The following is a 13,720-nucleotide window of genomic DNA, read 5'->3' as shown; positions in this document are numbered from 1 at the left end:
CCTTACTCTTCCACTTACTAACCTATTTGACCTTGATCCAAAACACTTACCTGAGCCTCACTTTTCTCAGTAGGAAATGGTTGTGATTTCCCTCCCCCCTATCTCAGGGTTGTGAGGCACCATAGAGCAGTTATGGGACATTGACTTCTGGTGATACAAATGTAGGTTTGGATTTTATCTCCACCACTTATGATGTTAGTGAATTTCTCTGAGTCTCAGTTTCTTGCCTTTTAGAATTTAGGGGAGGATTCAAAATAAATATGCCTAATGAGTTCTGGGCCAATGAATAACTGAAATGATTATAAGAGATGTGGAAGGTGCCTGAAACATTAGAGTATTATCTAATATAAAGTACCATATTATTAAACATATGAATATGTACACCTATTATGTAATTTAAATCATAACTTGAAGTCAAAATGTATACTGAACTTGATGCTTAATATCTTTCTGACTAGAATTATTGAATGCAGGCCATGGGAAGTGGAAGGTTTTAATCTCCCTCGATTATGACTTTATTCCCAGTCCCTACAACATGTCTGCCACAGAACAGCCACTCAGTAACACACTAACTCTAATTCAGCCCCCATGTGCCAGGCATTTCATCTTAATAACAATCCTGTGATCCAAGTACTATTGTTAGCCACAATTTACAGATAAGGAAACAGCGACATTGATCAATCTCACAGACAGTAAAGACCAGAGATAGGATTTGACAACTGTCTGGCCCTAGAGTCCATACCATTAAATGTTACAGGTACTTCAGTAGAGATAAATATTTTTCAATAAGTGAGTGAACCCCCATCTTCTTATACAACGGTTTGTTAGCAACTAAGCCAAAATAACAGTAAGGATATAATGTTAGTTAAATCCACTTTGTGAGGAAGGATGGTCATTCCCTTCTGTCTGCATACAAAGTGACCATGAAAACCTCCTTGGAGCAAAAAAAGGGAAAATAGGTCTATTTTCTGAGCATGCCTGAGGCTATCTTACATAGGACAGTGAGGGACAAAGTGGTTGTTTGCCCAGTAACTCTTAGTGGGCTTTGAGTAAAATGATGTGGTGCAGCATTTTCTCCTTCAGTCAAATCCCACAGAATACATTGACACTCCTGGTAAACTGTGGGGGTAAACTGGGCTCAATGGAGAGCTCTGCCTGTAGGGGCTCTCTCTTGCAACGACTAGACCCCAAAGAAGCTGCTGGTCTACTCCCAAATCTAGGAAGTAGGTCATATTCTGATTTCTCTATTAGGTGATCCACTCATCTTTGGATTTTTCATTTTCTCTACTCAGAAGTAAGCAATTTCTAGCCTGGGTAGTATTTGCTCTTAAAGGGAGTTCATGTCATAGAAGAGCTGTGGAACAGTTGTGTGACCTTACAGATTACACACCTCAACCTTAATTTCTTAGTAATATTTGTCTTTTTTACTTTATATATGGGGGAGTGTGCAAAATGACAGAATGGTCAAAGGCAGAGTGCTGGCACAGCATTTGCCTGGTTCCTGTCCTGTGTTCTATGATTCTCCTGTGCCCTCCTCTTGAAAGTGATGACACTAATACTTCTATCAGTAGAATTTTGCAAGGGTTAGCAGAGCTTCATATATGTACAGTTTCTACAATAGTGTGCTGGCATGTGATGGCAATGTCTTAATAAATGTTCATTGTTATTGAATTACTATGGTTTGTAACTGAATTACTATAGTGCTCAGGGATGGCCTAATCACCTTTCTCCTCACAGGACAACTGCTAGGATGCCCCGACAAAAGCCTCTACCCTGCCTGCAGAGGAGGTAAATGTGAAGTTATGAAGCTCACTAAGTAGTTAATCAGCCAGGGAATCTGATTGCTCTCCCATTTTAGTACAGTTTTCTAGGGGAGACATGTTAAATCTCAAAAACATTGTCTGGAAGAAGCCATTTGGTGTTCCTGAAGCCTGATTATAGCATTGCTTGATTTACAAAATGTACTTCTCTTAGCAGTCTTAATGAATTCCAAATTTCCATTCCCTAATTTATATACGAAAAATTATACAAAGCCGCAGTCTGAGTCCTATTCTTGCCCTTTTCATCAGTAAAAATGTTTCAGTGTATGCAAGAAACACAGAAGTGTTGTGGCTGGATTCAGAAAGATACTTCATGTACAATATATACATACTTGTTTATAGGACAAAAAAAAAAAAAGTAAAGGGCTGGATACAAATCCCATTACTAAATGATTGCAGGAATTTAAGACCAATTGCATTCCTAGCTTTACTTGAAAGATAGCTATAGGATGGTAAACTGAGGAGGCAAAGAATCGTCATAAAATGCTTAATATTTACAACACACTCTGTGTGTCCTTCTGCGCTACTGGCAGAATGTTGAATCAGACAAGATTTGAGTTAGAATCGAATCCAGGCTCCAGTGCTGACTGGTGGCTGAGAGCAAATTTCCAATCTCCCTAAGCCTCATTTGACCCATCTGTAAAATGGAAGTAATAAAAGTGATTTATAAGATGCTTATGAAAGTTAAATGACATATTTAAAAAGCAGTTAGGATGTCTGACTCAAAGCTATTTGATAATTATCACATGTGTAGATACCAGGGATTCCTGAAAATACACACGGACTTTGATTTTTGTGCCTAATACCTCTGGGTTTTTTTTTTCTCTCTCTCTAAATAATATTTAAGACATTTAGGATAAGGAATAAAGCAAGGAGATGAAAGTCAGCTATATGACTAAATAATTTTTTAAGAAAATACTAACATCTTATTGAAAATAAAAAATTTAAATCAACACAGAAATGGTTACTGACATTCTGAGAATTCAATGGATCTCGAAACTAGAAGGCTCTAAATCTTCAGCACCAGTAAATCATAAAGACTAGAAGAGAAAAAGAAAGAAGACCCCATTAAGAAGAAAAATAAGGATGTCCAGGAGTTTTTAAAAAAATTAGAACAAAGGGGCATGGGGATTTGAATAGATTTAAAAAAAAATTAGAACAAAGGGGCATGGGGATTTGAATAGATTTTTTTTTTTAAATTAGAACAAAGGGACATGGGGATTTGAATAGATGAGACAGTCTGAAAAGAAAGTTTCTTCCATCTACTCCAACAAATACTCATTGAGTGAGTAATATATGCAAGACTCCAGAAAAACAAGGTGATAAAACATGTTTTCTGCCTTTAAGAAAATTCAAATACCATGATAGAATTATTAAAGTAGGAATTCATGCAAGGAGAGGGAAGCACAGAGGTGGGAACACCTCCATCTGCTTGGCAAGACAATGGTGGTAGAAACACTCTTAACAAAGGAGGTAACAAGTGGATTGAACTAAAAAGATGAGTAGTAACTGTCTGGGAAGAATGAAGGACAAGGCCTTCTAAGCAGATGGACCAGTGCACACAAAGCCACCCAAGACTTGAAATAGACTGGCATGTTTGAGAAATCGCAAGTTTGAGGTCTTTTGGGGCCTTTTCACTCTCTCTGAGTCATGAGAAGATTTGCTCAGCAGCACTTCTGGTACACGTGTTCTAGCCCTTCAGATCTCCGCTTAAATGTCACATCTCTAGGAAACTTTCCCAGACAAACCACATAGCACAATTTAATGCCTTATAATTTTCTAGCTAATAACTATTCTCATTCTGTTAACAAAGTATACTAATATTTTTTAAATTTCCCTTATTAGTTTATTGTTTATTTAGAGACAACTTGGCCCTAATTGTTCCTTGAAAGCACATACCCTATCTTATTTACCACGGTGTCTTGCCTACCAGAAAGGAGACACTCAGTAAATATTCGGTAAATTAATGAAGTGGGTTGCACATGTAAGCAAGGGGAAAAGGTTGAAGAGGTTGAAGGGATTAGTAAGCCAGCATAAGGATTGCATATATTCATTAGGTGTAGAGGAACCACTGGTGATAAATAAATAGGAAACAATATATAATTAGTTTCCTCTTAGAAGATCACTCCTATGATTGTGCAGAAGGTACATTTGAGGAGAATGAGACTAGTTTGAAATCTACTAAGGTAACAATACATGACATATACAGTGTGGAAGATGAAGATGTAACTGATTAAAAACAATTTTTAATTGGAAGGACCTAAAGGTGAGGCCCAGACCTGAGGGGGAGGGAAGAGTCTAGGTTGACACTCAGGTTTATGACATGTACACAACACAGATACCTCATAATTGAGTTTTGTAAGTTCTAAAGGAGTCAATAATGCTAAATGAGGGAGAGTATACAAAGAAAATGAAAACAGAGGGAAAGTTGTGGCAATGTAGAAGCCATTCCAGAGCATTCCAGAGCAGAGATGTGCAGAAAGGTCTCAAGCTACCAACAGTAAATGAATATTGGTGGCTGTCAATAACTGTTTCTTTTTTTACCTCTGGCCCCACCTTGCCTGCATGACAGGATTCTGACAGACTTGTGTGAACACACAGTCCATAGGAGCAAGCTCTGTCCACACCCTTCATAGAAAACTTCCCCTGGTCATTGCTCAGACTAAGAGTACATACACTAACAGCACAGGATATTTTAGGAAATAGCTCAAGAAGTGCAGGAGCACCTTTCTTTCTGGAAAAAGCTGGCAAGCAGACTTGGGAGTCAAATGGACAGTGAATTCCAGTCCTGGGTTCCCAGATAAGAGGATGTCGTGGGCTCTACCTGATTCATCCCCATAGCCTTAGAGATTCCTTGACTGGTGGTAAGAAGCACAGCTGGAGGAGGACCAAAGCATGATGGTCTAGGTTAGACAGCAGGTTGGAAGGATGGAAGGAGCTCCAGAACTTACATCCTGTTATCTTGAAGCCTCAGAGAAATAAACTAAGAAATCCCCCTGTCCTGAAGTCCTGAGCTAGTCTCTTATTCCTCATTCACTCTAAGTGATCACAAGCCCATCCCACTGTAGGTACCAATCATCCCGGCCAGGAGAAACATAGTTGACCATTTGACTTAACCTGGATGCATCCTATACCCTGGTATGAACCCCATGGTAGAAGCTAGCTGGGATAAGGTGAAAGGATGCTGACGAGCAATGACTTTTATGTGTGCTCTACATCTGGACATGAATACAGGGTGCTGTGGGGAGGAAAGCAAAAAGGAATAGGAATATATGAAGCAGCACACAGAAGTCTGTCCATGAAAGACAGGAAAAATGTAATTAGAGCAAAGAGGAGGGGCAAAGACTGATGATAGCTTTGTCGATAGGGTAAATCTGTGCCTGTTTAAATGCAGAGGAGAGCTTCAAACTGTAATGTACATATAATGTACATATAATGCTTATATATAATGTACATATATGTACATATAATGTAATGTACATAAAATGCAGATTTTGATTCAGCAGGTCTACTGTGGGGTTTGAAATTGTATTTCAAGCCAGCTCTCAGGTGATGTAGCTGGTTCATGGACCTCACCTTGAGAACCAAGGATGTAGAGAATTAGGCATCAGGAAAATGAAATTGAAGGATCTATAGAGAAAGGAGAGATGAGAATGAGATTCCGGGGAGTTGCTTCTCTTTCGTCCCCTATAATAAGCGATTTCACCAGCAGAGAGGCACAAGGCAGTATCATGGAATAATTTGGGGACATTCCAGTGTCCTTTGAAGAACTGAAAAATATGGGACACCTGGGTGGCTCAGTCAGTCAAGCATCTGACTTTTGATTTCAGCTCAGGTCATGATCTCAGGGCCCTGGATTGAGTCCTGTGTCAGGCTCTGTGCTCAGCGGGGAATCTGCCTGAGATTCTCTCTCTCCCTTCCCTTCTGCTGCTCCCCCGACAAAAATAAATAAATAAATTTTTGCCAGGGGGAAAGGGAAGAATTGTAGAATATTCTGACCAGAGGCTCATCTAGTATGAGCATGAAGAAGTAATGTTGAGCCTCTGAACGTCCTGTCCTTCCTATGCTCATGCTCAATGAAAATATGGTTTCGCGTGTGTGTGTCTTCCCAAGGATGTGTGTGGGCGTGTGTGACCGCATGTGTGTATGTATGTGTTGGATTCTTTTGACAACCTAGCAGTTAACCACAGACTTTCAGTCACATTGTTAGTGCTTCCCTTTTGACTTAATGTTTAATCAGTCATATAAATAATGAAACTGAGTGAATTAAGGCTTCACAAAGTCTTCTTTCGACAATTCAGAGATCTGAAAACCATATAAATTTGCCAAGTAATGAGGTGTCAGTATCTTAGGGTGACAATACTAAAAAAGTACCTCGTTAAAATAAGGAAGTAATCATTAGTGAAAACTTATTTCTGCAATTTTTGAGCTGAAACAAAAATTATGTCACTTTTTTCCACATCTATTGACCTCAGCAATGACTTTTCTGAAACATTAAGTAGGGTATTGTCATGACAGATATTTTCAATAAAGCCTTTTAATTGAAGTTTCAAAAAAATTTTTTTGATAACAAATCTACCATCCCAGTGTCTCAATTAACTGTTGGGAAATAACCCATTTATGCAAGTAAGGAATGTGTATCTTAAGAATTTTACCTTGATATATTACTCTATGAAGAGTCATTAATTCTCTGGAAATAAAATTTTTCCCTTAGCATCTTGAAGACCAGCTAAAATTTGAAAAGAATTTTTCCTCCTCATGGCCCTTTAGTCCATTTAATGCTCCTGTCACGGTCTTGGGCATAGGAAAGTAAAACAGAAATCATAGGAATAAGTCTCTGAAAACCTGGTTTTCTCAGCCCTGCAAATAACTATCTTTTTTCTCAATCTATATTAAGTCATTAAATTCCCCTCCTCCTATTTCTCTTACTTCCCATGTTAAGTCTTTCATTTCCTTTGTCTGGACTTCTTTTTGACTGGCTTTTTCCATGGTTGCCTCTACCTCATCTTTCCATTTCATCTTATATGTCACTTTTTCAGGGAGAAGTTTTCTTAATCTACCCTCCATAAAGTATAACATTCTAATATTTTCTCTCACAGCATATGTCCATATTTGTTTACTTGATTATTTTGTCTCCCCTTTAGAATGTCTCATACACAAGCTCAGGTAAATATTTTCCTTTGTTTTTGGTTATAGACCAGAACCAAGAAGTATACTGCATATGATTTACTTTTATATCTATTAATGATTATTAGAAGGAGAGAAGGAACTATTCCATAAGCTCTCTTAAAGTATGAATTTGCTCTTTCACTTCTATATACCATAACTTTGTAGCTCCATGCTTGACATAGAGTAGGTATGCAATAAATATTGGTTGAATGAATAAATACATGATCAAGAAAGTGTCTGCAAATGTGAGTAATTTCACTCTCAATTGCCACAAGAGACAGAACAAGAAGCAGAGACCAGAAAGTCATGTTATATAGCCTGTATGGCAGGTATCCACCAACCACAAGTACCCTTTTGATTTTGGTTGATATTTGTGAGGCTTTTCCCTGGTCTTTCCAAACACACCCTACAGACACTTTACCAAGAGTACTTGTCTAAAATACTGCAGGGGAAAAAAATTATCTAATTTTCTCTAAGGTTTCTGTTTGTATCAACCTCTGTGTTCAAAAACCCTGTTGTGCTCATGGGGATCACCCTCCGGAAAAGTAGACAGATACCTAGAAAAACCATAGTCTTTCACCACACTTGAGTACGTTTTTACTGATCATGACCAGTGAGCACCTTCAGAGATGCTTCATGGCATAGAGTTCATTTTTTTTTTTAAAGATTTTATTTATTTATTTATTTGACAGATAGAGACCACAAGTAGGCAGAGAGGCAGGCAGAGAGAGAGAGAGGAGGAAGCAGGCTCCCCGCTGAGCAGAGAGCCTGATGCGGGACTCAATGTGGGGCTCAATGCGGGGATTGATCCCAGGACCCTGGGATCATGACCTGAGCCGAAGGCAGAGGCTTTAACCCACTGAGCCACCCAGGTGCCCCAGTTAATTTTTTTCCCAATTTTCACTTAGAACCTGACTCACAAGTTCATTTGTCAGAATAAAAGATTCACACAGATGGCTTTTGTTTAAGAGTTAAGATTTAAGTCCAATTATTAGGGTCCATCTTGACTCTCCTGATTATACGTATGACTTTGAAAAAGGTGTTTAACCTCTTTAGGACTACTACCCACAACATGGACATAACAATGTTTAACTCATAGGGTTTTTGTTTTCACTCAAAAAAAAAAAAAATTCATGGAAAGTTCTTTGCATAGTTATTAGTGATTAGTATATCCGAGTGCTAATGTTAAGAACACGATAGTTTAATATTAGTTGGATGTTAGCTATTATCATTATCAACTTGATATTTCTTCTTTAGTTGTAGAAGGAAACTCTCAGATTTGAAAAAAGTAAAGGAGATTAAAAAAAGAAACCATTTGCCACTTACTTTATGGCCAATCAGAAGCTATGAATACCTTCATTACTCTTTCCTGATAACACAGGATGAGAGGGAGCAAAAGGCCTTTCTTCTCCACAATACACTAGAATTCCCCAGGAATGGGAAAAGTTTCTTCACAGTTGTACTAAAGCGACCCCAGTGATTTTTTTCTGGGTTCTTTTGAGTCATTCTTTTATATTTTATTCTATATATTTTGGCCTTTCAAATTCTGCCTCAACAGCTAGGTGTACTTACACTGTTAGATCACAATGCCAATGAAATAAACTGGAGTAAATGAGAATGGCAACACTCACAATGAAAAGAGATGAGTTTGTATTAAAAACAGCATTTTAACAATTCATCAGAAAAGCTATTGTCATGCCCATCTAACCCACTCACTCTGTGTGTATGTATGAGTATGCGAGTTTATGAGTATGTAGTTCATGAGTATGTGAATATACCAAATTAAGTACAATAGCCAAAACTGATAAAAGCATACTTTTTGTTAATACATTCCCCAAAATGTCTCAATTCCATCTTTACCTGAAAAAGTAATATAGTCAAACAATGCATCCATAAAGTTACTATCCAAAATACTCTATTTCTACACTGCCTTGAATATCTATTACTACATTACAGATTTGTTAGTTTACTTATTGTCCATCTCCCTTACTTGAATTTAAGCAAGGAATTTGTCCATCTAAGTCATAACTGTATCTCTAGCATGTAGTAGTTGCTCAATAAATACCTGTGGAATTGAACGAATATCCCTAAAAATCTGTGAAATGTCAAGAAATTATATATCTATATCTATATATATAGATATAAAATTTATTAATTTATAATGCATTATTTGTTTCAGAGGTACAGGTCTGTGATTCATCAGTCTTACACAATTCACAGCACTCACCATTGCACCTATCATCCCCAATGTCCATCAGTGAAATCTATTTAAAAGCATAGCACAAACTATGAAAAAATCATTGGTTGAATTCAGTATAAGCAACAGTGTCATGTGGCATAAATATCAGTCTGGACATCTAGATTTTAGACTTTGTTCTGCCACTAAATGTGAGAATGTAGAGAGAAAGTATGGCTTTCATATACGTCAGATCACACATATGACAAGAAAAGCCTTTTCTGTGCTGTATTTGATTCAGTTCACTAAAGATTATATCTTGCTGTCTATTAACAAACTTTGATTGTTTTGGAGGATAGAGTTATGGGGGCATGGGAATGAGAAGAATAGTAGTAGGGAAATATCCAATATCTTTAAAAATCTTTACACCCAGGAAGTTAGTAGTGATTAGCAGAGAGGACAGGATAAGCACTGACATAATTTTGTTATTCTGGTCCTAATTATAAAAATATGAGTTTCCTCTTTTGATTCTCTGTTCTGCAAAATAAAACTGGTAAGAATTCAAAGCAGTATCTATTTAAAATTGTAGAAAATAGTAAAGTTGTTTATTATAAGTTATTTCAAATATTCAGTTATTAATTTATAATTTGAAGTATTGTTAATTTAGGTTTTATTGAAGTTTATGGAAACATAAAGGTAAACATAGTAAAATACAGACCTACTTCCTCCTCTTCATTAATCCATTGGTTCAGATTGCAATTTGTTTTAATAATAGGCTCCCTTCACTTGAAAAGTACAAGTTGCAGTTTTCTTATTTTTTTGTGTGTGGCTAAGAAAAATTTGTAGCCATCTTACTTCCATGATAGATATATGACATTATAGTAACTTTGTGAATAAGGGCTAATGAAGTATACTTAGTTATTTTCTGAATAACTGAAATCTTTAATATGATCTGAAGAAAAATAATGGAAATCAGGGTAATAGATAATTCTTTGAATTTTTAAAGTTTTAAAATTTTTATTATTGTTATTATTATTTTAAGCAGGTTCCACATCCTGCATGGAGCCCAACATGGGCCTCAGACTATGACCATGAGATCAAGACCTGAGCCAAGACCAAGAGTCACCCAACTGACTGAGCCATCCAGGCACCCAGGTCTTTTAAATTTTTTACACAGTATTCCACTGTTAAAATGACAATTGCAATGTATTTTAAAGCTTTGAAATTAAATTGTGGGGCGACTGGGTGGCTCAGTGGGTTAAAGCCTCTGCCTTCAGCTCAGGTCATGATCCCAGGGTCCTGGGATCGAGCCCCGCATCGGGCTCTCTGCTCAACCGGGAGCCTGCTTCCTCCTCTCTCTCTGTCTGCCTCTCTGCCTGCTTGAGAGCTCTGTCTGTCAAATAAATAAATAAATAAATAAATAATCTTGAAATAAAATTGTAATATGAAATTCTCAATTCAATGAAAAAGTATTAAACTTCATATTGGTTCCAACCCTGAATATATTCTGTTCTAGAACTAACTTAACAGCAATCTTATATTTGAACAGCAAATCTCTTTGCATTATATACAGAAGCTGGACTAGAGAGTACTATAAAAGCACCAAAGAATGGGAGATTTCTGAAAACCTTAAGAACCACAAAACACATAATAATTTAAAAGAACAGACAATTGGAGCACTTGGGTGACTCAGTCAGTTAACATCCAACTCTTGGTTTCAGCTCAGGTCATGAACTCAGGGCTATGAGATTGAGTCCTGTGATGGACTCCATGCTCAGCATAGAGTCTGCTTAAGTTTCTTTCTCCTTTTCCCTCTGCCCCTCACCCCCGCATTCTCTCTCTCTCTCTCTCAAATAAAGAAATCTTAAAGAAAATTTGTGATTTCCAGTTAGTAGACTTTTTAGGTCCTATACGTTGCATCATAAAAACAATTCTAATAAACTTCAAAGCCTTAGGAAAAAAACTAGAAATGAGCTATGTATAGCAAAAAGTGAGTCATAGTTACAAATACAGAATGCGCCACTGAGATAAACAGTAACAAGAAGGTCAGGCCAGAAGTGTTATCACTTAAAAATGGCTTATTTTATCCCGTTTTCTTGGGTAATATTATTTATTACTGGCCTTGAACATTTGTGTCTGAGGCAATACTGCACAGAGGAGCTCTGATTTCTAAATCAGACTGTTAATTTCTAGTGAAGAATCTGGGAAATTACTCCACTCCCACTGAGATCCATCTTCTACTTGATTCTAGGTTTGTTGAAAGGATTAAAGGAAAAACATCTGACATCGTCCTAGTACATAAGTGACATTTGATAAGTATTAGTTTCCCTTTTCCTTTCCTAAAAATGCAAACCAGTCCATGGAAAGCCAAGTGTTTTCTATGTGTATTGAATAAAAATTTGAACATTCTAAGCAAGAGTCATCTGACTTTGGCAGCCCACCATGAGTTATCTTCAATCAGAGGGTCTGGATTTTTTTTTTTTTTTTCAAATAACCAACTCAGGACTTTTGATAAAAATAATAATAATCCTTAATTTCCAGTTTAATGACTTACAGTCATGTATACCAAACCACTCCCTGCCCCACCTCCCCTGCCAAAATGGATAAAAACACTTTGTTCTATAATAGCAATGTAATGGGACATTGTAATACAATGTAACAGGTGGCTACCCTTGTGGTGAACATAGCATAATATATGAATCTAAATCACTAAGTTATATACCTGAAACTAATGTAACATTGTGTATCAACTATACTTAGATAAGAAAAACTACTTTGTTCAAATATATAAGTAATAGGTATGAAATACTGAAGAAATTCTCATAGTTGGCTTACTATGAGGAAGATATCATAGAAGTTTTAGACAGAAAATGAATTCTGGCTATAGTTTTGCACCATGTAAGTATACACTTCTGAAGTCATAATGACTTTAATGTGGCAGACACATTAAAAGTAAAGGTAGAATTGTGAAGTCGATCCTTTCTTAAATTTCACCATGTGTTCTAAGAATTAGTGTATTAAAATTTTTTAATTTTTGTTTCGATTAGTTTATAACTTACTTTCTCTTCTAAGTTTCCCCAATGTGTTGTTTGAAAGTTATCACCACAGACAGCAAATCTCAACATAGTAAAGTGCTTCTCTCCCTCCGTTTTTCTTCACTTTCTCTATACCTACTACACTACAGGTTCTTGATAGTGCTTATTGTATAAATTAACAAATGAATGGATGATTAAAAAAACTTCCAAAATTTTAAATGAAAATTTAAAAACTCTTAGTTGGTACATACTGATAACATAACTAAAGGAACCATAGTAGGACACTGCAGAACTGTGTCCTACTGTGCAAAAGTGGGGTAAGTACATTTTTGCTTCTGAGGAAAAGGATTAGATGTTGTAAGTAATATATCCAGAAAAAGGAAAATTACCTAAAATCACTATAAGGGGTAACAGATATTGAATTTGATCCAAATATTCTGCTACAGACTGAGAATACAAAGATGAGTACAGAATTCACTTTCAAGGAATTCATAACATGGGAGAAATTTGATTCATAAACAACCTAAAATAAATGTATATATAAAGCAGAAGTATAACTAAACTATATATTTTTTATTTATATTATGTATGTTTATATATATTTTATCTATACCTCTATACCTTTCTCTATATATATTACATATATTTATATATTTTTATCTATACCTTTCCATCTATCTCTATATCGAGAGAGATACAGAGATATCTATATAGATATCTATATATATCTATATATAGATATATATAGCCATGCTCAAAAGCAATAATAATCAATGCTGCTGGGGATATAGGGTGTAGGCAGGACAGGGGAGCACTGAGATATGCCACTGAGGACACAGTTTGTCAAAAAGATGAGCCAGATATTATGTCATACAAGTTGAGGCAGAGCATTCAGGCATCTAGTAGAGGATATGAAACAGCAGAGGCCACAAACAAAAGTGACCAGTTTAGGGAAAGGCAGGACGATCAATATTGTGAAGAGCTGGTGAGAAAGTGTGAGGGTGGGGAAGACTGAACAGAGAGGGCCTTGTGTACTATATGGAAGAATTTGGATTCTCTATCATAGGCCAGTGGTTTTCAAGTTATAGAATAGAGTCCTCTCAGGCCTGCTGGAAGTAAAAAGCTTCTTAGCTTTTATCTGTTTAGGCTTCTACTTAACATTTCCTTTATTTATTAAAAAAATTTTTTTAAACCTCTGTTACAGGCAATGAGCTTGTAGAAGGTCATCTGTTTGTTCTTGAGAGTAATGAGAACAGATTTACATTTTAAGAAATCACTGACTAGATTTTCAGTGGGGGTGGAAGGAGCCTGAGGTTAGATCCTAAGAATAATTACATCACCAAAGCAAAAATCTGGGAGCCTATACCTAGAAGTCAGCAGGCATGACATGGAGCAGGTCACTGGAGCAGAACTCAATGGTCTTTGTAACTCTTCTCCACCTCCCTGGAGTAAATGACTGAACTCCTTATTAAGAGAAGGCAGATCAGGATTAGTCCCAGGTTTTAACTTAGATGTTTGCA

The 13,720-nt window shown here is 36.6% G+C and overlaps 1 protein-coding gene across 4 annotated transcripts in view; it reads right to left on the bottom strand.

The window, feature by feature from the left end:
- Positions 1 to 13,720, bottom strand: part of MACC1 (MET transcriptional regulator MACC1) — a 227,013-nt gene that overhangs the window by 68,506 nt on the left and 144,787 nt on the right. The gene's annotated exons all lie outside the window — the stretch shown is intronic.

Source organism: Mustela nivalis, assembly GCF_964662115.1.
Source record: "Mustela nivalis genome assembly, chromosome: 12".
In the NCBI taxonomy this organism is placed as follows: domain Eukaryota; kingdom Metazoa; phylum Chordata; class Mammalia; order Carnivora; family Mustelidae; genus Mustela; species Mustela nivalis.
This window is presented reverse-complemented; position numbering and strand designations above follow the sequence as displayed.